We start from the raw sequence: 20,040 nt of genomic DNA on the forward strand, positions 1-20,040 counted from the left end.
CTACTAGATCTGGTTGCTCAAAGTCCCATCCAACCTGGCCTTGAACACTTCCAGGGATTGGCAGCCACAGCTTCTCTGAGCAACCTGTTCCAATGTCTTACCACCCTCATAGTAAAGAATTTCTTCTTTAGATCTAATCTAATTCTACCTTCTTTCAGTTTAAAGCTATTAACCTTTCTCCTATTGCTACCTGCCCTTATAAAAGGGCCCTCTCCACCTCTCTTGTAGGCCACCTTTAGGTACTGGAAGACTGCTATAAGGTCTCCCCAGAGCCTCCTCTTCTCCAGGCTGAGCAAGCCTAACTCTCTCAGCCTGTCTTCATAGGAAAGGTGCTCCAGCTTTCTGATCATTGAAATGAGTGCCTGCTCTGGACTCACTTGAACAGGTCCACATCCTTCTTATCTTGGGGGCCCCAGAGCTGGATGCTGGACTCCAGGTGGGTTCTCACGAGAGCAGAGTAGAGGGAGACAATCACTTCTCTTCACCTGCTGGTCACAATTCTTTTGATGCAGCCCAGGATATGGTTGGCTTTCTGGGCTGCAAATCCACATTGACAGGTCATGTTGAACTTTTCATCCACCAGCATCCCCAAGTCCTTCTCCGCATGGCTGCTCTCAATCCATTCTCTGCCCAGCCTGTAGCTGTGCTTGGGGTTGCCCCGACCCAGGTGCATGATCTTCCATTTGGTCTTGTGGAACCTCATGAGGTTCACACTGGCCCACCTCTCAAACGATGTCTGGATGGCATCCCTTCCCTCCAGGGTGGCACCTGCAGTACACAACTTGGTATTGTCAGCAAACTTGCTGAGTGTGCACTCAATCCCACTGTCCAGGCCACCAACAAAGATGCTGAACAGCACTGGTCCCAGTTCCAGTCCCTGAGGAACACCACTTGTCACTGATCTCCACTTGGACATCAAGCTGTTGACTACAACATTTTGAGTGCAGTCAGCTAGCCAGTTCCTTATCCATTGAGTGGTCCATCTGTCAAAGCTATGTCTCTCCAGTTTAGGGACAGGTATATTGTGCAAGACAGCGTCAAATTTGCACAAGTCCAGGTAGATGACATCAGTCACTCTTCCCAACACAGTAACCCCATCCTAGAAGGCCACCAAATTTGCCAGGCACAGTTTATCTTTGGTGAAGCTGTTTCGGTTGTTACCAATCACCTCCTTACTTTCTATGTGCTTTAGCATAGTTTCCAGGAGGATCTGCTGCATGATCACGCCAGGTACCAAGGTGAGACAGGCTGGCCTCTAGTTCTCTGGGTCTTCCTTTTTGCCCTCTTTAAAAATGGGGATTATATTTCCCCTTTTTCAGTCAGTGGAAACTTAGCCAGACTGCCATGACTTCCCAAATATGATGCAGATTTCATTAGGTTGATTCCCTCAATCTAGATCTGTGCAATAGACCACAGGAGTTCAATTTTTCCTTCTAGGTGATGTGTTATAAAAGATCAGATCCTGCAGTCCCATAAGATACAGTGAATAGAGCTGTGAGCACCAAACCTGTGTTTATCACTTTCATGAGTTTTCTTCCCTTCATTTATTTTGCTGTTAACCATCAATAATAGTTTCACTGTGTATCTACCTGTGTCCTGGTTTGTGGATGTGTTTATAAATTAAAAGATTTCTGATATGATAGTCTGTATTTAAATAGTAATTAGAGCATATGGTGACGTCGCATCTTGATAGAAACAACTCTATTGCAAAGATTTCAGGCTGCCAGTAATGGAAATCTGACATTTATGTAGGCTTTGTGTTGTTTGAAGCTACTGGCCATTATAGCTGAATTGCTATGCGGCTCTGCTCAGCCATTGTGTTTTCCCAGAGGTGTTTCAAAAGCATGAAGCCGTTTCTTTTCCTCTTTTTGTTTGTTTGTTTGTAAAGGGCCTAGTGAGTTATGTAGCTTTCCCTGGGAAATAAAAAGACTTGCAAGCGTAACTCTTATTCCTCCCTGACATTTCAAATCTATGTGTTGGTGGTTAAATGTTTAGTTACATGGCTATTTTTCTAATGAACTATCTTACTTAAAAATGACCTCTAAAATGTCAGTCTGCCTTAGCAGCTCTATTATGGTCAAATTCCCTGGTGAAGTATGTGTGACTTGCTGACTTCAGTGGGAGCAACATAGATCTGAGGGCAAAATTTGTCTCATGGATTGATTGATTGTCAGATATTTGGTACTACGTGCCAGATATTCAAAAGCACTTAGCTCCCAGCAACTCTTGCAATGAGACCTCTGGCTGAATTTTCACGGTCTTTCTGTGAATCTCACATACAATGTGTAAATAAAAATGGGCCTGAGTCCTTATGCTCTATGTGAAGTAATTTATTCTCAGTAGCAGTCTCAATGTGTATCAAGATCCTGTTGCAATGATTGAGTACTTATTAACTTGAATAAGAGTTACAGATTTCAGCATTCTGTTGACTATTTAAAAAAATCACAAGGTAAGATTTATATTAAAGCCAATGGTCAGAGATAGGAAGAGCAGGAAGCATTCATTAGAGATGTGGACTGCACTGGGGTCCCCAGGAGCCTGTGTCTGTCAAACTTGAGGTGTGATTTTTAAATTGCATCTTTGGTTTTATGGGTATCACTTTACACTTGCAACTAATTGTGCCTGCTGTTTTGAACTGACAAGGTATCCCACTATCAGCTTTTCCTTGTGGGCGGTAAATCTCATTCGCAAAATTAGAATGCAATTTGAGAGTAAATTTAAGAGGCAATATTGTTTACTAAGCACATTCTCTTGTCAAAACTGATTTTCTGTCTGGACTACCCCACTATCAGCAAGATGCCTACCTTTTCCTCCCTCAGGTTTACAGTTTGGGAAAGCACACCAGGGTACTTGGTACTGGTTTCCAGCTGCCTTTCAGGGTCACAATTTCTGCCCCATTTCATGAGGCATTTGAGGAGTGAGAGAACCCATGACTGGAAAGCAAGGTGCTGGTGATGTTCTACAAGACTGAGCCCCAAGCCTGACCTGTCTGTTTCACATTTAGCATAAGAACAGTATTTAGGCTCTGAGGTGAGCTGCGTTTTGAAAATGTTTCCACATACACTGAACGTGTTTAAGAGTTGTTTAGAGTAGCCCTTTTTAATTTATAGGCATCCATCTATCAGACCCTTTTTGTTGATAGAAAACCAGCACACATTGATCATTAGTTTCATTTTGAATCTAGTCATCATCCATTTATCAAATGAGGGGTCACTTGTAAGTTGATTGATAAAGTCATGCAGAACTCTGGAAGCAGCTTACGCAAGAGAAGGTACAAGTCACACACTCTTACGGATAGCAGAATTCATTCACACACTCTTATGGACAGTCTCATTGATAATCCAAGAAAAAACATATGGTTCCTTATCCTGAACTAACGATAATGCAATCAAAACTGTTGAACATGAGATCTTAGAGGTCAAATGTTTGGATTTACCTAAAGAATGTGTGTCTTTATTCATGAATAATTATACAAGGGTGCATTATATCCCATTATTTCAAGCTAAATACCTTGAAATGAGAAGGCATCTGATATTTGTGTATCTGTTTATTGTGTCATACATATATATGTTGTAAAAAAAATCAGAGACCCACAAATTTCATGTCACACAACCACAGACCATACTACATCAGTTCCTTGTGAATATAGTTCTGTTTATACTGGATATAAAGGTTAGGGATTTTGAAAATCAAAAAGTATCATGTGGTTGTTAAAAGACTTAAATTAGCCTATTCCACACATAGCCAGCAAGAAAGATGCATAGATCTGGGCAACAGCTGAGCTTATTATTTCAGAGTTTAAGCATAACAAAAGAAGCCATCATGAAACCTTAGAGACCTAACTTCAAAACAAAATTATTAATAGCCGAGAGGGTAGAAGCTTTAGTGAAATTTGGAATCCAGTTCTAAATAGGATTTCCACTTCAAGAATGAATAATAGATGGAGTCCAACTGTTCTGTGGTTGAGCACAAATTAGTGATTCATTGATTGTAATCAAAAGCAGCTGCTTGTAATCAAAGCATAGGTTTTTGATAGGTCATTATCAAATGATATGCTAATTTTCTATGTATATAAAGAGCAGAGATGGAGCTTGTCAAGAAAGGTCTTGATGATGCAAAATACAGATTTTGTGAGAAGTTTACCTTGGTGCTTTCTTTCTTAACTGTCCTTTATCCCAGTCAGTGTTTTCTGTCTCCATAATTAGTTTCAGTTTTGTATCAGCTTACTGGAAATGTCACTAACATCTGGGTTGCTGCAGCACAAACAATAATGCAGTTATAGAAAGAAAGCAGGCCTTAGCCCTTCCTCTTATCATTATTAACTCACAACGAATACTCTTTCTGTGGACATAAATTTGTGTCTCAATTTTGCTGACTGCTTAGGCAAGCATTTTCAAATTCACCTACGTTAAGATAAAATACCTAAGTAAATGGAAATAGTTAGCCTGCAATAGTGAGTGAATGAGAATTACAGCTATCCAGAAGCTAAAGATCAGATCACTATTTAAAAGCTTAAATTCATACACATATTTGGCAGTAACCTTGATCTCATAGTCCCAGAAACCTCCATGCAAAATTAGTTATTCTATTGGCATCAAACATCCCATATTTAATCACAAAAAATCTTTAAAGTCCAAAATCTGTATGATATACTTCCACCCTTTGGGAAGAAGGGTATTATTTTGCCTGTTCATTGCTAGGAAGGGATTGTTAGTGTCAGGTAGGCATCTGGCTATCTCCTTGCTTGCACTGAAGCACCTTATGAGCCAGAAGGCCATACTTTGAGTTTCAGCTTAGGCTGTGGAACTGAAACAGAGGAGGTGGGAAGGCCTAAAAGGACAGTCTCAATCCCCTAGTCTGACTTCACAGCATAGTAGCCAGTTCAGTGGAAATCAGGCCAAGCTCAGGTATTTCAAAAGGAGAGTGTAACTGTCCTTTTGTACCATATTATTCATTTGCCATTGATCCTGGCATTTGCAATCTGTAGTTATTGTTCACTCCCTAGCTGCTTTTAGGTATTCAATAGGAGTTTTCCATATCAATACGAAAAGGATTTTTCCATTTCAATATAGGCAGGAAAGTTACTTTTTTTAGCCTCAAATCTTGCTTCTATAAACCATTCCCTATGTCACTGCTAGACAGTCTTGCTGTGGTTGCTATTTAAATTGATTTGGAGACTAAAAGTGCTATACCTCTGTAACAAAACTGTCAAGCTACTGAGCACTGGATAAGTATTAGAATAACATGAATATGGTGGCAAACAGACAGCTCTCAGACAGCCTGCTGCCTCTCAGTCTGGATCATAAAGTGCATTGCTTGTAGAAGCATGGTCAACTTGGCACATTAAGTTGGGCTTCTATTTCTGTACCGTAATTTTTTGTAGCTGGTATGATTTTTACTTTCAGGATGCTTTCATTTAAGTGTTTCTGATATCGACACATGGCTGCAATATGATGGCTGCTGTAAAGAGGAAATCCCAGCAACCTTGCACTGACACATAGCTACATGGTGCACGTCTGACCTCTGAGGATAGATTTGTAGACTAAATGGTTGAAAGGCTTAAGAGGGAAGTTCTGTCCTCACAGTTGTAGGATTTTGTATCCAGAGTGTTGAAAGATCTGTCTTGTAGTCACAAAGGGAGCTAGTGATGCAGGCATTGGTATTGTCACACAAGAAACATATCAGCATCCCCCATTACCTACAGCGACCCATTGCCCTTTTTCAGCCCTTCTGTGGAAGAATATGATCACAGCTGGTCTTCAATATCTTCCCAGTGGGTAAACACCTCTCTAGTTCTGTAACTGGTCCCAGTAGTGCAATGAACATTTCTAGCTTATCCTCAGCTTTTTGCCTGAAAAAGTACCAAGTCTTAGAACCATTCTCACTCATCAATATGTACTTATTAACCAAACACAGTTCCGATTATGCCATGCTTTCTGAATGAAAAAACATAGGAAAACAGAGGATTCTTTTCTCACTAATCATGAGTATAGTAAGTAACATAGAAAATGCAGACAAAACCAATGAAAAATGTTGCCATAGGCTAGGTGGGTTGTTTTTTTTTCATTTCACATTTTAAAGAATGGTGTATACTTTTCTTCAGTGAGGCAATTTAAGGTGAGAAAGTTGGGGCTGTTCAGCCTGGAAAAAAGAAGGCTGCGTGGAGACCTAATAGCAGCTTTCCACTATCTGAAGGGGGCCTATAAGGTTGCTGGGGATGGACTCTTCATTAGGGACTGTAGTGATAGGACAAGGGGGAATGGGTTAAAACTTAAACAGGGGAAGTTTAGATTGGATATAAGGAAGAAGTTCTTTACTGTAAGGGTGGTGAGGCACTGGAATGGGTTGCCCAAGGAAGTTGTGAATGCTCCATCCCTGGTGGTGTTCAAGGCTGAGTTGGACAGAGCCTTGGGTGGCATGGTTTAGTGTGAGGTGTCCCTGCCCGTGGCATGGGGGGTTGGAGCTAGATGATCTTAAGGTCCTTTCCCACCCTAACTATTCTATGATTCTGTAGTTCTGTGTTGCTAAATTGTGAATGAATTAAAATAATCCCCTCACATCATGTTTGAATTTGGCCAATGACATTTATGAATGCGGATAGACAGACAACAGCAATGTCACAAAAATAAATGAAATCTCAAAACTCTAATTTTCTTTTTTACTGAGCATATTCTGTCTTCATCAGAAATATGGCATGATCTAAAAGACAGTTAATGGTTGACATTCTTTCTAATAGCTTAGAGATATTAGCATACAATTAATTAGAATGGCTCTTGTGTTTTTCAGTTTTGGACAATATGACTGCTGACGGTCTTGGATTAATTCAATATCCTATTTCCAAAATGAGCATGCACGAAAAGTATTTTTTCATTATATATTTTTGAAGGAGAAAAAAACTTCATGTAGTTATTCTGTCTTCTTACACTTATCTCCCTACTATTTCGCACTTTTTTCTTTCATATAGCAATTTAGGGGGCTGATGGTCTAACTCTGTGAAAATTAGATTATCTAGTTCTTTCTATCCTGTACTTCAGAGGTTAATATGAAGAAAACAGAACCATCATTTGGTCAATAATTTAAATCATTTCAGTAAAAAATTAAATTTTGCTATTCCAGAGTCCAGGGAGCAAGCAAGGCATAGCAGAGGAATGGAGAGAGGGGATAAAGCCCTTGCTGCTGAGATGTGAGGAAAAGATAAAGTCACAGTGGCAATGGTGTACTCCAGTGTTCACCCCAGCATGAGTCACATTCTATTTTTTTCCCTTCTGGGTAGCCATGGTGGCAGACAACCTGGATGGTCAGCGCTTTGTCATGGCCAAAGTGGGCATAAGAGCCAAAGGACTTTTATTACCTCTAGCAGTGGTTGACTTTGCTGGCTTTGCCTTTTTGTAAGACAAAAATGTGTACTCACATAAAGGATAAATAAGAAACAAACATAAATTCGATTTATAAATAACACTAGCTTGCTTTCTTTCTTACAGAGGTTTTCTTTGAAAAAAAGAGAAATGATACCATCTCTCGTATTTTTCCAATCTCAGCCTCAAGCCATTATAATTGCTTGAACAAAGGTGAACAGCAAGCCGAACTAAGCCATGCATTTTGGCTTCCTGTTCTGCTGACTTATGTATTGTCTTTGAAGTGTTGTATACCTCATTATGTGTCGTTAATAAAGTAGTATTGCGGGTATATATGCAGTGTCCTCAAATCTAAGGAGCAGCTTAAAAAGCAGACCATCACTTAAAGGTTGTGCAGCAGAGAAAATTATCTGCAAAATCTGCCATGAATAACTGTGTGCCTTCCATCACTCTGTGTTGCCCCCTTGTTTTCTGCTCTTAATCACAGCCAAAACAGACCATCATCATTTTTTTTTCTCCACACGTACTCAACTTGGTGCATTTCTTCATCTATTTGTGGGTTGCATTCAAATATTCACACTGAGACCAGAAGGCTAAAATGTCATTTTTATTTCCTAGTGAAAAACGTCTTTGTACTAAACAGGGGAAGTTAAAATTTATACCTAACTTCAAAGAAGGAATAAAATATATTTTATTGACCTGGAATTTGAACATGGAATTTCTTTAGTTGTTAGGGTCTCGGTGGAAAAAGAAGCAAAATATGTAACAATTTTCTCACAAGACTTCAAATAAAGAGATTTCATGTAAAGATTGTAACACAAAATTTAGAGCTTTCCACATCTTAAAAATGAATGTTTTAAGAAAGTAGAACACACAAACCGAAGAGATTTTTATTTCCTAGAATCCCATGTATACTGTTGTGGACAAACCAATTAACAGAAAACTAGTAGCATGGTTGGGTGTGCTGGAAGATGTTGATCTTGAGTCCTTGGCCCCTTCAGCTATAAAATTTTTTCTCCCTGTGTAATATGCTTTTACATCTCTGCATGCATGAAGGTGAAGAAAGAGACAGGGACGCTCCTGCAGCTGATCTCAGAAGCACTCATACTCTCAGCCTCTCTGTCCCCATGCACCCCAGTGGCCCTTGTAGGCTTTGACATCCTCTGCTAGTGGAAAGCATAGACTCTCTCCAGTGCTAATTAGTATGGCAGATGAGTCTGAGCTTTGCCTCCATTTTTACTGCAGTCTCTTTACCCCTGCTACACATACTGACACGCTCACCACTAAGCTCCGGCAAGTCCAGATGTTTTCAAACTTTGGACCACCAAAACACATCTAAAAGGAGCAAGTGCATACGTGCTATGAGCAGTCCAAATCTTTGAAACTTCAAAGGGTTTGTACTTCACCAAAAATGGTTTAGGAATCCAGGTTGACAGGTTTGAAGCCATCAGTTGTATTCAGAAACTTAAAATGGGCAAAAGGGATACTGGAAGAAAAGAGGAGGATTTGTGAAACAAATATGTAAAAAAATTCTCATCCATTCCTTTATTTACAGAAATATGAGCCTTAGCTAGCAATTGTACTTCTTGTTTGTCCTACAGACCTCCTTTACGTAGCTAAAAAATGGGTAAGGCATAAGCAATCAGTTAAACAGAACTAAATTAAACTTGTTGACAAAAAAAAATCATAATGTGCATTTTATTATTTAGCTTTGGTGAAACAAATACTTTGGCAGCATTCAAGCTTTCATTGTTTTTATGACCAGTATATTAGCTGCCATGAACTCAATCACAGCACAATAGGAGGTGAGACTAAATGCTTCAACACATAACAGGTAATCATGATAAAAGAATTGACACTATACAGTGCAGAGGCTGTTACAGTTTTAAATGTAAAGTTAATTTCAAGATTGATTGAAGTCTTCTCCCTTTCTTCTAGCAATGGAATTAGTGTATTATTGTGACACTTCTGCAGTTCTTTCTCTAGTGTATGGCAGCTGCAGTGAGTTCAGCAGTATTTAAAAATGCCTTTAGATTTGAGTCTTCGAATAACCTTTGCAGCTGCTTTTCCCCCTTGAAACTTTACAATGAATTGGATATAGGAGATGGAGGAGGAAAAGTAGGAGGAACTGGCATTAGAGCTGCAGAGGATACCAAAGGATTCTGTTTATCCAGAGCCCAGGTAAATTGCTGGAGATTTAGCAAACAGCTCATGCCATTTGTCTGAACCTGACCTTGAGAGGACGCCTTCTTTCTGGTTGAAGGGGAGTAATTTTATTTCATGCACTTGTCAATCTTATGGTTATTTCTCCAAAAGCAGGCAAGCATGCCAAAGGAAACGTATGATAGTGCTGAGAAGTGGCCCACAAAAGTGTAAGGGTTGGTTATTAATTAAGCTCAGACTGCATCCAAAGCTGCAATGCTACACTGCAAAATTATTTCTGTTGTTTTTATGGGAGGCTTTTGTTGGCTGGGCTGCACAGTCCAGGTCTTACACAGGGTTATTTGCAAACAGTACAAAATTATCTGTATATGGCAGTCCACACTGTTTTTGCAAGTCTTCGTGCTAAAAGCACTGATGAATCCAAGGTTGCTGGAGGGCTGTGTTGGATCATATCTGAGTTAATCAAGATGATTTCTTGGCTCTTGGGTATTCCTATGGTTTTAAGTAAATCAGACTTGTAGGGCACTCCTAATTACTTCACTAGCTTCAATATGCAACCACAAATTATAACGATCTGCCCTAATTCCTATGCTGAACATGAACAAGTTGTGAAGTGTTTGTGTGTGTGTGAGAGAGAGGGAGATGGCATTATCTGGATGGTCAGTGCAGGCAGGAGATTAGCTTAAGGCTGCAGCAAAAGTTTCCCTATCATTGTCTTTGGTATGCTAATGATCTTGTTCATTACATTAACTCTAGCTTTGCAATTAAGAGGAAGAAGAAAGAGAGTAGCAATAAATAGTGCAATGTTTAAAATACTGAGTTATAATACATCCTAAATCTGCTAACCCTTATCAGTGAAAACTCAGACTAGCCAAAATCTGCTAATGTTAACTCATGCTGGGAGAACAATTTCTCTGGATTTCAATAATTTTCCCAAATTGGATATATTTCTATGTACTTCATTTGGACTATAACAGTGCCACACAGAGAATGAATATACTACTTCTTCAATGATATAGCCAGCATAAATTATTCTTTAAGGTCAGTTTGGCTTAATTTTACTATGAGTCCTGAGAAATGAGCACTGTGAAGCTGAGAACTGAGCATGGGAAAGGCACGCTCTTAGGAAACCACCAGGTCCCCATGACCTCCTCTGTCACAGGGTACAACCCACATAGTGGAACTGGCAGGAGGAGATGTGCACCCACATCTCTCCAGCAAAAAGCCAGAGTGTTAATATGAACCACAGTTCTTGGGCATTAAAGCTTTGGAATCCAAGCTGCTCTGAAGCAGCTGAGGTGCAGTCACACTTCTGTCTGCCACTTCTGTTATAGACAGGTAATCTCAGCAGGAGGACAGCAGAGAACCCTGGCAAGAGTTACATCTTCACCCCTTCAACCAAATTTCCCTCACTTCTCCAGTCACCCAGTTTAGCAATGAAATATGTCTGTCAGGAGCTATACCCTTATTGCACAGAGTTCTACTGGTAATTAAGATTCTTGTAGGGGTGATGCACACTCAGGTGCGGCTTCTTCAGGTAACTTCCTGTTGCCAGGGGGCATGACGTGGATGCAGAGATACTGAAGAAAACGTGCATGGCAGCCTGGCGTGTTGGGAAGCAAGCTGAGGTCCCAGCCAGGCAGTCCTGGATATTTTACTTAAAATGAAAGATAATTAAAGTAAATGCAGTTATCAAAGTCAGAAATTTACTTTCCAAGCTCAGTAGAAACCTTGAATTAATACTTAGGTGTAAGCATCACATGTGGTACATTTTACAGGGCTAGTAAAAAAATTTCCTACTAAATTGTCTTAAAAGATGTCTTTAAAAGATTTCTAATGGAAGATATTCAGTTTCAAAGAATTATCTGAATTCAAGTTTTGGGGTTATTTTAGATCAGCTGTAAAATGTTGAGCTGCATACTTGGGCATGTTTTCACAGCTGCAGTACCTTTTTAAAAAAGTTTTGAAATTTTTAAAAGAAGTCTATTTTAGAACTTAAAAGTCACCAAAATGGCAATGAATCATTGTTAATCATTTAAATAAAATGTTTACAATTATTCAAATAACTTATTAAAATTTGCTATAGGACAAAATTCAGATTGTTGTTTGATCCAATGAATCAATTCAATTTTTGAAATCCCTTACTTTTTCACAAAGCAAGAAACACTTTTCAGCTCAGCTCCACTGTTTTGTGTGCAATATAGCAGTGAATCGAGCAGTGAAAAGAGTTAAAGCAATTTAGGGCTCTATCTTCTTTCTTACTAATGGCTTCTTCACTGCAAATCAAGCCTAATCCTAAATTTTCTTTAGAAATTCAGTGAGGCTGAACAAAGTCTGTACTTTTCTAACCACTTCAATAGGAGTAGCATTTTACCTTAACTAACCAGGCCAGTAAGGCATTGGCACAATCAGTAGCTTATGCTTAGTACAGCAATAATAATTTCAATTATATGCAGATAATTGTTTTGTATTCATAAAGACAGCTCTAAGCCTTCAAAATCAGGCAATCTGTATTTACTAGTTTGAAGCTATTTCAATTTTATCTTTTACTTCTGAATTATTTTTATACAATTATCTCTCCCCATAAAAATTCTTTTCTGTGTTCATTGAACATTGGAGAGCAAAATGTTTCTATTTGAAAAGATTTAGCATTCCAGATTAAAATAGATCCATTAATTACTGTTTTTTCCCCAAATTAATTTCATCTAACTGCTTCTGTATAGGTCTTTGCCTGTATTGTACCACTTGGATTTAATTGTAAGGAATAAATAAAAACAAAAGATTCATGACATTTCATGCATAGGAAGAAATGACAGCACCATCTACCATCATGGTTGCCTAAAACTCCCAGAATAAGATCATCTTTGCATTTTTCTGTAAATAGTCCCTAACTTCTTCAACCTGAACTTCTTCCCTACAAAGAATTTTTCTAAATTTCATCAAAAATTAGTGAATCTATTTGGGTGATCATAGAATCATGGAACAGCCCAGGGTGGAAAGGGCCTCAAAAGATCATCTGTTCCAACCTTTCACGGGTAGCCTAGATGAGATTATCTGGCACCCTGTGCAATCGCATATAGAAAAACTTTGGCAATGGGGACTCTGCAATACCCCTGGGGAGTTCTTCCAGTGAATGATTGCTCTTACTATAAAAAAATTCTTTCTTATGAAACCCTTCCTGCTGCAACTTGTATCCATTGCAACTTGTCTTCTCCATGTGGCCTCTTATGAAAAGAGAGCCTCTGTCCTCTTTGTAGCCACCCTTTAAGTACTGGAATACAGCGTGATGAGATGCACCCTGAGCCTTCCCTTCTTGAGGGAGAAATGACCTATCTCCTTCAGTCTTTCCTCCATTGGACAGGTCCTCTAGCCCTTTGGTCATCTTTGTGGCCCTCCTTTGGACCATCTCCAGTCTGCCTGTGTCTTTCTTAAATTGTGAGAAGCAGAACTGGACATAGTATCATAAAATCATAGAACAGTTCCAAGTGCAGACTGCCAAGCACTGACTAGAGTGGGATGATCACATCTCTATCTCTGTTAGTAATGCCCCTGCAGATGCAGTCCAGGATCTGATTCACCTTTCTTGCTGCAGCAAGTAAGCAGCATTGGTCACCCAGGACCCAGCTTTGTCCCCCAGGACCTCCATGTCCCCTTCAGAAAGGCTGCTCCCCAGACACACAGATCCTAGCTTGTGATGGGCTCTTTGGTTATTTTGCCCAGTCCCAGGACTTTGCCCTTGTCTTTCTTAGGCAGAAAAGATCTTGACTCTGTTAGCACTGCTCAGCAGTAATGAAAACACCCCTGTGTTACCAACACTCTTTTCAGCACAAATCCAGACCATAGCCCCTTACTAGCTACTGTGAAAAAAATTAACTCTACCCCAGCCAAAATCAGCACAACAGTGCAGGTTACCTTCTCTCACTTCATTCCCAAGGCTTAGGGCAAAAAAAACATAGTGAATTAAAAGTAGTCAGCAGTTGCTCATTATTCAGGGATAACCAGTTGAGGACTTTGTGAAAATGTGGTTTGTGATCATGTAATTAATAGCAGTAGCAAAATACTTATTCATGAGCTAGATGGAGTCTGGTATTTCCTAGTTTTTCAGTGCTTATCACTGTAATCTTTTTATTTAAAACATTTCTTCTGAGTGTGTAGCGTTTCAGTCAGGGTAGGCAACAGAAAGCACAACTGACTCCCAAACCTGACACTTCTGAGAAGCTGCCCTGGTTTCTGGGCACCAAGTATCACCCAGTAGTGCCTTTTTGTCCCTCCAACAGGGCAGTCAGTCCATGGGGACTGTCCTTCTTTATGAAAGGCAAAAGAAAGAGGTTTTGTGAGTTTTTTTACCTTGTAATCAATTTCACAGAAAGGGCTGGGTCTCTTTCACTTGCGTGCAAGTTAACTTACAGGTATAGATGACATTAAGAGTTCAGAAATTAGAATTGAAAAAGACTATCTAAAGCATTTCAAAACTAAATGTGGGATGGCTCTCGCCAGATTTATTTTAATCAATAAGGTGAATGGCTTTAAATATCTAATAACAGTCTTCTCAGATCTCAGTCGCTCCAGCTCTCTTTATTCAGGCTTGTTCCTTCTCTCCACAATAGTTATTTCAGTTGTAGCAAAGGCAAAGTACTAGAAACTGAAAACATGCAAATAAAAATCCTGCACGTCCTTCAGAAACTGTCTGTGCAGCCTGTAATTTCTAGGGCAAAGGTTTGATGTCTGATGCTTCAAGTGAAGTCTGAAAGTGAAACAAACACTTTCTCCTGTGGAGAAGAAAATGTGTTGAGGAAGTTTGTCCTTTTTAATCAGAGTACCTGAAAAAAAACTGTTTGTTAGATCTAAAATATGTAGCTTTTGTCAGAAAGGGCTTCTACAAAAATCCAAGCCAGAGAGATATATCTGTGGGTTTTAATAAGATTTACATCAGAAAATAAGTTTTTAGAGGACTCTTTCTACATGCTACCAACTAGTCAGAGAAGTAAAGGAACCAGGAAGTCAAGATAACAAAATCAAAAATATGATGGATTACCTTTTTAGCTGAAGAAATCCAATATTTTATTTAGAAACAGGGCTGTGATTGTTTGTTACAGCACTTTCAAGATCTCTATCCCTCTGTAAGACTACAGAAATGAGGTTCAGGAAAAATTTTCAGTAATTCCTGGAGGCAGTTCTCCAAACAGTGCACCCGCCATCAAGTTCCTGTTATATCATTGGTTTCTTATGTTGAAATAAGCATTGCAAGCACTCTTCCAGTGAATTAAATGGTTTTAAGCAAGGTAATACCTTGTCATATGTACTAGGGCTTTCCTATACACATGTGCTTTCAAGTGTGCATGCATGTGTGTAAATACATACACAAAAAGCCTTCTGGGAAGACAGCATCTCGTTAATGCTCCTAAATCCTAGAGAGATGAGCACATGCCGGTGTTACAAATTTATCTAAAGGCAAGAACTTATAGCTTTGTACCAACCTTTACAAAAACAAAGGATTAAGATCGGGGTGGTAGCCACAGAAGTAAAGGTGAACCTTCCCATCAGATTCACTAGATGTCAGCCATGGCTGTCCCTAAGACAATGTTTTCTGTTGATTGCATCATGCTTAGAAGTTTGCAACAAGTATGACATCATATAGAAACATGGGGGAGGAAGGGAGGGAGGGAGGGAGGGAGCAGAAGAAGTCTTACCTGTGTATGATAATTTGGTCTAAGTCTTTGAGCTTCCTCAAACTCATGGCTGCTGAGAGACAGTAATTTTGTTAGCAGTTTCATTATTTGATGCCTAAAGGTAGGCAATTGCATTTTGTGTTTGAGTTTCAAATACCCTCTGAAAACCAAGTGGGTGATTTAAGTGCTTAGCCTAATTTCTGTTACTTATGCTGGAATATATTGGCTGGCATTCTTCAAAAGTTTGTCTCAGAATTAAAAGGCATATGCAAACATATTTTGATCTGCTCAGTTTTTTTGTTCCTGCTTCTTTTAATAGGTACTCAAACATCACATACAACCTTTTGTCCATCTCCTTCTCCACAGGGCTATCTTTATAAATGGTTTCACCTTTAATATGGCCCTGCTTTCCTATTTTTGAGAACAGAAATGACTTATCAGCCTGGTAGCAGATCCTTATTTTGTCTGCCTCCCACAATCCATCAGGAGAGGGTTAAGAAAAGGACCAGTTATCTCATAGCAGTCAAATTCTTTGTACATCATTGAGTTTTACATTGAACATCTCTGTGTGCTGTCAGCTGCAGAGAAAGAAGATTACACTGTGTGTCTGCTATATGAATACCCTGTAAATACTGCTTCAGTGCAAAAGGCAGATTTCTAATCGGCTATGGAATAAACAGAAACTGCTAGTTATTTTAGCATTAAAATAGTCAAATTTCATCGCTTTAATGCACAGCAGTAATTTACTTAATGTATTAACAGACACCTAGTAGCACCACAGCCAAAATATCCAAAGGAGTAAAACAAACCTCACAAGTTAGAGAGGTTATGAAAATATTTAACAAGAGCAGTCCTACATACTGGGCTGCTCACAAGCATTTACAGCAAAAAAGATTCTTTTTGACTCTATAAATTATTTTGAATCACTGATCCCCAAGTTGGTGGGGAATAGGGATAATAGGGATGAGGCTATGAAAGATTGTTTGGGAGGCTGTGTTTGTTTTTTTCCAAGGCAGTCTTAAAACCATCTTTCTGGACACCACTGAATACCATCAAAACAAAAGCTTTTACCTGATTTGATAGGTAACAATTACATAAGGGGAAAAGTGATGATACAGTTTAGATTTTGTATTTTTAAAACATCAGTCTGTGCCTTTGTAAGCATACACGTGTTGCAGGTCAGCTGTTTATGGAAATGACAATGGGAGTGAGAGTGCAATCAGTAACCAGACTTGAATGTATCTTGTCACCTAAAACATGTCTGTATATAGCAATACATAAGGCTCTAGTCCATTCCAAAGGAGAAAAAAATCTGAATTAGAGCAGTGAATGTTACTGTAGGATGCACTTGTATCTTTTAAGAAATGACAGGGATCTTTGTGAAGTGATGCAATGCTTGCAAAATCACAGTAAATGTGTGGATTGCTCATTCTACTGCTGGTGGGGATCGTAATAGTATAGCCTGCATGGGGCTTTGTTTTCACAGTCAGATACAGAAACAAATACAAACTTCATAATTAGGGCATAACCCAAATCCCAGGCTTTTAGAAACCCCTATTTAACTCTGCTGCTCATTATGTTTCCCTAAGGACTCAATACTGACCGGTAGCTGAAATCTGAATGCTGTTCATAGGAGGCTTTTACAAATAATAGCCCTTGTACAGTCAATAGATCAATAAGCAACCTTGCTACTACAGATTTGCTGCTTCAGAGATTCCTACATTTAGAAGTCCTTTTCTTGTGGCATTTGTAAATATTATTGTTTAAAAATTAGTGTAGACCCCTAATTAGGTGCCATAAAGACACTGCTTTAAACTTCACAGAGAAAATACCAGCTTCTATATAGAAAGATCAGGGTTTGCAAGTGATGCGGTAAGAGAGACAGCTGTCATGACGGTTTCGCCATCTCATCTTAATACAAAGAAAATTCTGCAAGTCGGTAGCTATTCCTTGAAAGTTTTTTGTTTTTTCTTCAATTTTCATATCAATACAGGGGGGAGTCTTCAAACTTTTAAGATATTCTGGTTGCCTCTGTTTCTCATGCAACACTTGAAGCAATAAATGGGCTGATCACAAGCAGGAATGCTGTCCTGCGTAATGAATTCAACACTCTTCTTGTGACCACAGGTTAGCTGCATGTGCTGCATTCTTGGTGGAAAGAATAGGTCTAGGTCAGTGTCTTTAAATTTAAAGTTTGAAAAATCCAGCTTAGTTATTGCGGTTGTTTTCCAGTCCACATTTTTATTAAAATGCAAACGTGTAAATGCCAGGGGAAAAAAAAATAAATCTTTTTCTTAGGTAACCAATTTTTCTTACTGTTACCAATTTGAATTCTACATGCACTTTAAAAATTGTACTACTTCAAACTTGGGCATGGCATTTTATTCCAGTCTAGCCTATAAGGAAAGAAAGGGCTTTGAACTCTTAACCAGAACATTTGAAGAAGGCAGGAGGGAAAAAATTCTTTCATTCTTGAAATCTGATGTCCTTTATTTTTTGTCTAAGCTTTGAATTATTGTTGTTGTTGGGGTTTTTTATTTCTCTTTTAATGAAAGTGTTGTGGGGATCCTTTCTAGTATGTGACATGAAAGAAATAATAAGTAAAACAGAAAATAGCTGGAAGAAATAAAAACTCTTTTGGTCTTAGCTTTCTCTTGCTTCAGTTTTCCATCACTGTAACTCTCTAGCCTAGCCTGGGCAATGGCAGTCACAATAGAATTAGCTTTTCCTAAACACATTTGTGAAAACACTGTTTCTTCAACTATTACAGAATTAAATTACACTATTTTCTTCCACACCTATTCATCTGTTTTCTTCTAGACCTATTTGTTAGAGACTGAAGTCCTAGGTTTGCTAATCAAACATTCTCTCAGGCACAGATGCACACTGACTGGATCCAATAAAGGTCAGGGGTTTCATGTGAAAATAATTTACAATTTAGACACATTTACAATTATTTTTTTCTTAAGGTAATAAAACCCATACATATTAAATAATACATAACCTCTCCTCATGTGATTGACTTTGCAATGTACGCTGGCTCAAGGCTTGGAGTCAGTTGCAGATCTGGAGCATTGTTTTGTATTTTCAAAACACTAAGCATCCCATTTCCCACAGTAGCATTTAGGAACACTAGCTCTTCAGCTTTGCCCTGTCCAACCACAGATAAGGAAGTCATTGCAACTGTAAACTAATAAGAACTTTTATTGTTGCCAAAAGATGTGTGAGGAGTACAATCACAGGTCTAAAAATCAAAATATACCATTCATTCCATCTGGAATGTATTCCTGATGCTTAAAAGGTTCTTTTCAATCCCAAAGTAAATATGAGTAACTTTGAATAGCTGCGTACCATCTTTTGAAGTTATTTTTATTTTTGAAAATCCAAACAATAAATCCCAGCTTGTTTTACTATATTTTATCCTCAAATCTTACTAATCAATAAACCCTTAAAGTAGCAAGTCAGTCACATACTCCCACTAGGGTAAATGATGGTTTAAACCCTTTCTAAAAATTGCTTCCTTTTTAGCTCTTTACCATCATAACATTTGTTTTGTTACAGGCTGCAAATGTGCTTTTCTGACTGCACTTTGTCACCCACAGATTCCACTGCACTGTGGGTGGAGAGCTGGGGATTTGTGTTCTGTTTTCATGCAGAGCTGTGCATTTAAAAATGTGCTGCTGCTGTTGTATTGTGAGTGGAACTTCTTACCAAAACAGATTAATGATAGTCTTTCCAATGTAAATAAAATTAAATAAACCGACTTGATTGCTTTCTATTCAGAAAATAAGACTACAATGAGAAAAGAGAAAAAAAAAAGAGCGTAAACCTTAAATCTATGATGATTCCTATGCATGTGTGTTGGGTTCTGGTTCCATTTATAATAAACGAAAGTCTAGCCTTTTAATGAGGGGGCAAAAGGCATCAACGGTGCCTCTTGTTATTAGTTCGACTTTTCATTATGAGTAATTCTGACCTGTATAATGAAATCAGATTATGTGTGAAAAATGAAGCGATGCTATACTGAAATGCAGTGTGAAGGTCAAATGTGGATTTTTTAGCTGTAGAAGAGTAAGAGACAACTCATTTTTTTAATAGACCAAGCAAAATATTTCTGAGTCTGAAATACAATTCAAGAGGGAAATAAAAGAAATGAGAAAAGAAACATGTGGCTTAAACAACCAAAAAGAACAAGAAACTGGAAAATACTGTTTCCTAAGACAACCTCTGACGCAGCTTGATTCCAGTCACTAACTCTTCTTCTGTTTTGTTTTGTGTACATAGGGAATTAAGATACTCATCAAGGGTCTGGGTCAAGCCCCTAGTGTTGTGAATGAAAACATACCCACTGCCTGTAGTAGCAGCTCACTATTCAGTGCTTCCAGAGATTCATGCTTATTTATAAGCAGATTGCTCCTGGGTTAATTTTTTGTTACTTAGAGGTGAAAAATGTCATAGTGATGTTCAGGAAGTGAAATGAAAAGACAATATTGGCTCTGCATTTAAATGTTTAAATTCTCTGTTGTGCACTTTAAGTGAAATGTAGACATTCTAAGAATGATTATGGCATTAATCAAAAATGTGATTGGAATTAATTTAATACATTTAAAACACAGTTTTCTTAGTTTGCTTTTTCTTGCTTTTCAAAAATTTGAAACATTGAAAACCCTCTGATTTTATTATTGTTGAATATAGTTGAAAATAACAAAACTAATAAAAACCGTACTTCAAAAAGCTAACAAAACATACTTCTAAATAACTATTTCATTTCAATCCCAAAGTAAACATGAGCAACTTTGAATAGCTGTGTACCATCTTTTGAAGTTATTTTTATGAAAACAGAAAAAAAAAAG

The 20,040-nt window shown here is 38.4% G+C and overlaps 1 protein-coding gene across 3 annotated transcripts in view; it reads left to right on the plus strand.

Annotated features, from left to right (window-relative positions):
* The window catches only part of PTPRN2 (protein tyrosine phosphatase receptor type N2), a 655,166-nt gene that overhangs the window by 453,621 nt on the left and 181,505 nt on the right, over positions 1 to 20,040 (plus strand). The window lies entirely within an intron of this gene.

Source organism: Pezoporus wallicus, unplaced genomic scaffold, assembly GCF_028554395.1.
Source record: "Pezoporus wallicus isolate ANWC-B61680 ecotype Strahan unplaced genomic scaffold, APGP_CSIRO_Pwel_v1 contig_3847, whole genome shotgun sequence".
In the NCBI taxonomy this organism is placed as follows: Eukaryota; Metazoa; Chordata; class Aves; order Psittaciformes; family Psittacidae; genus Pezoporus; species Pezoporus wallicus.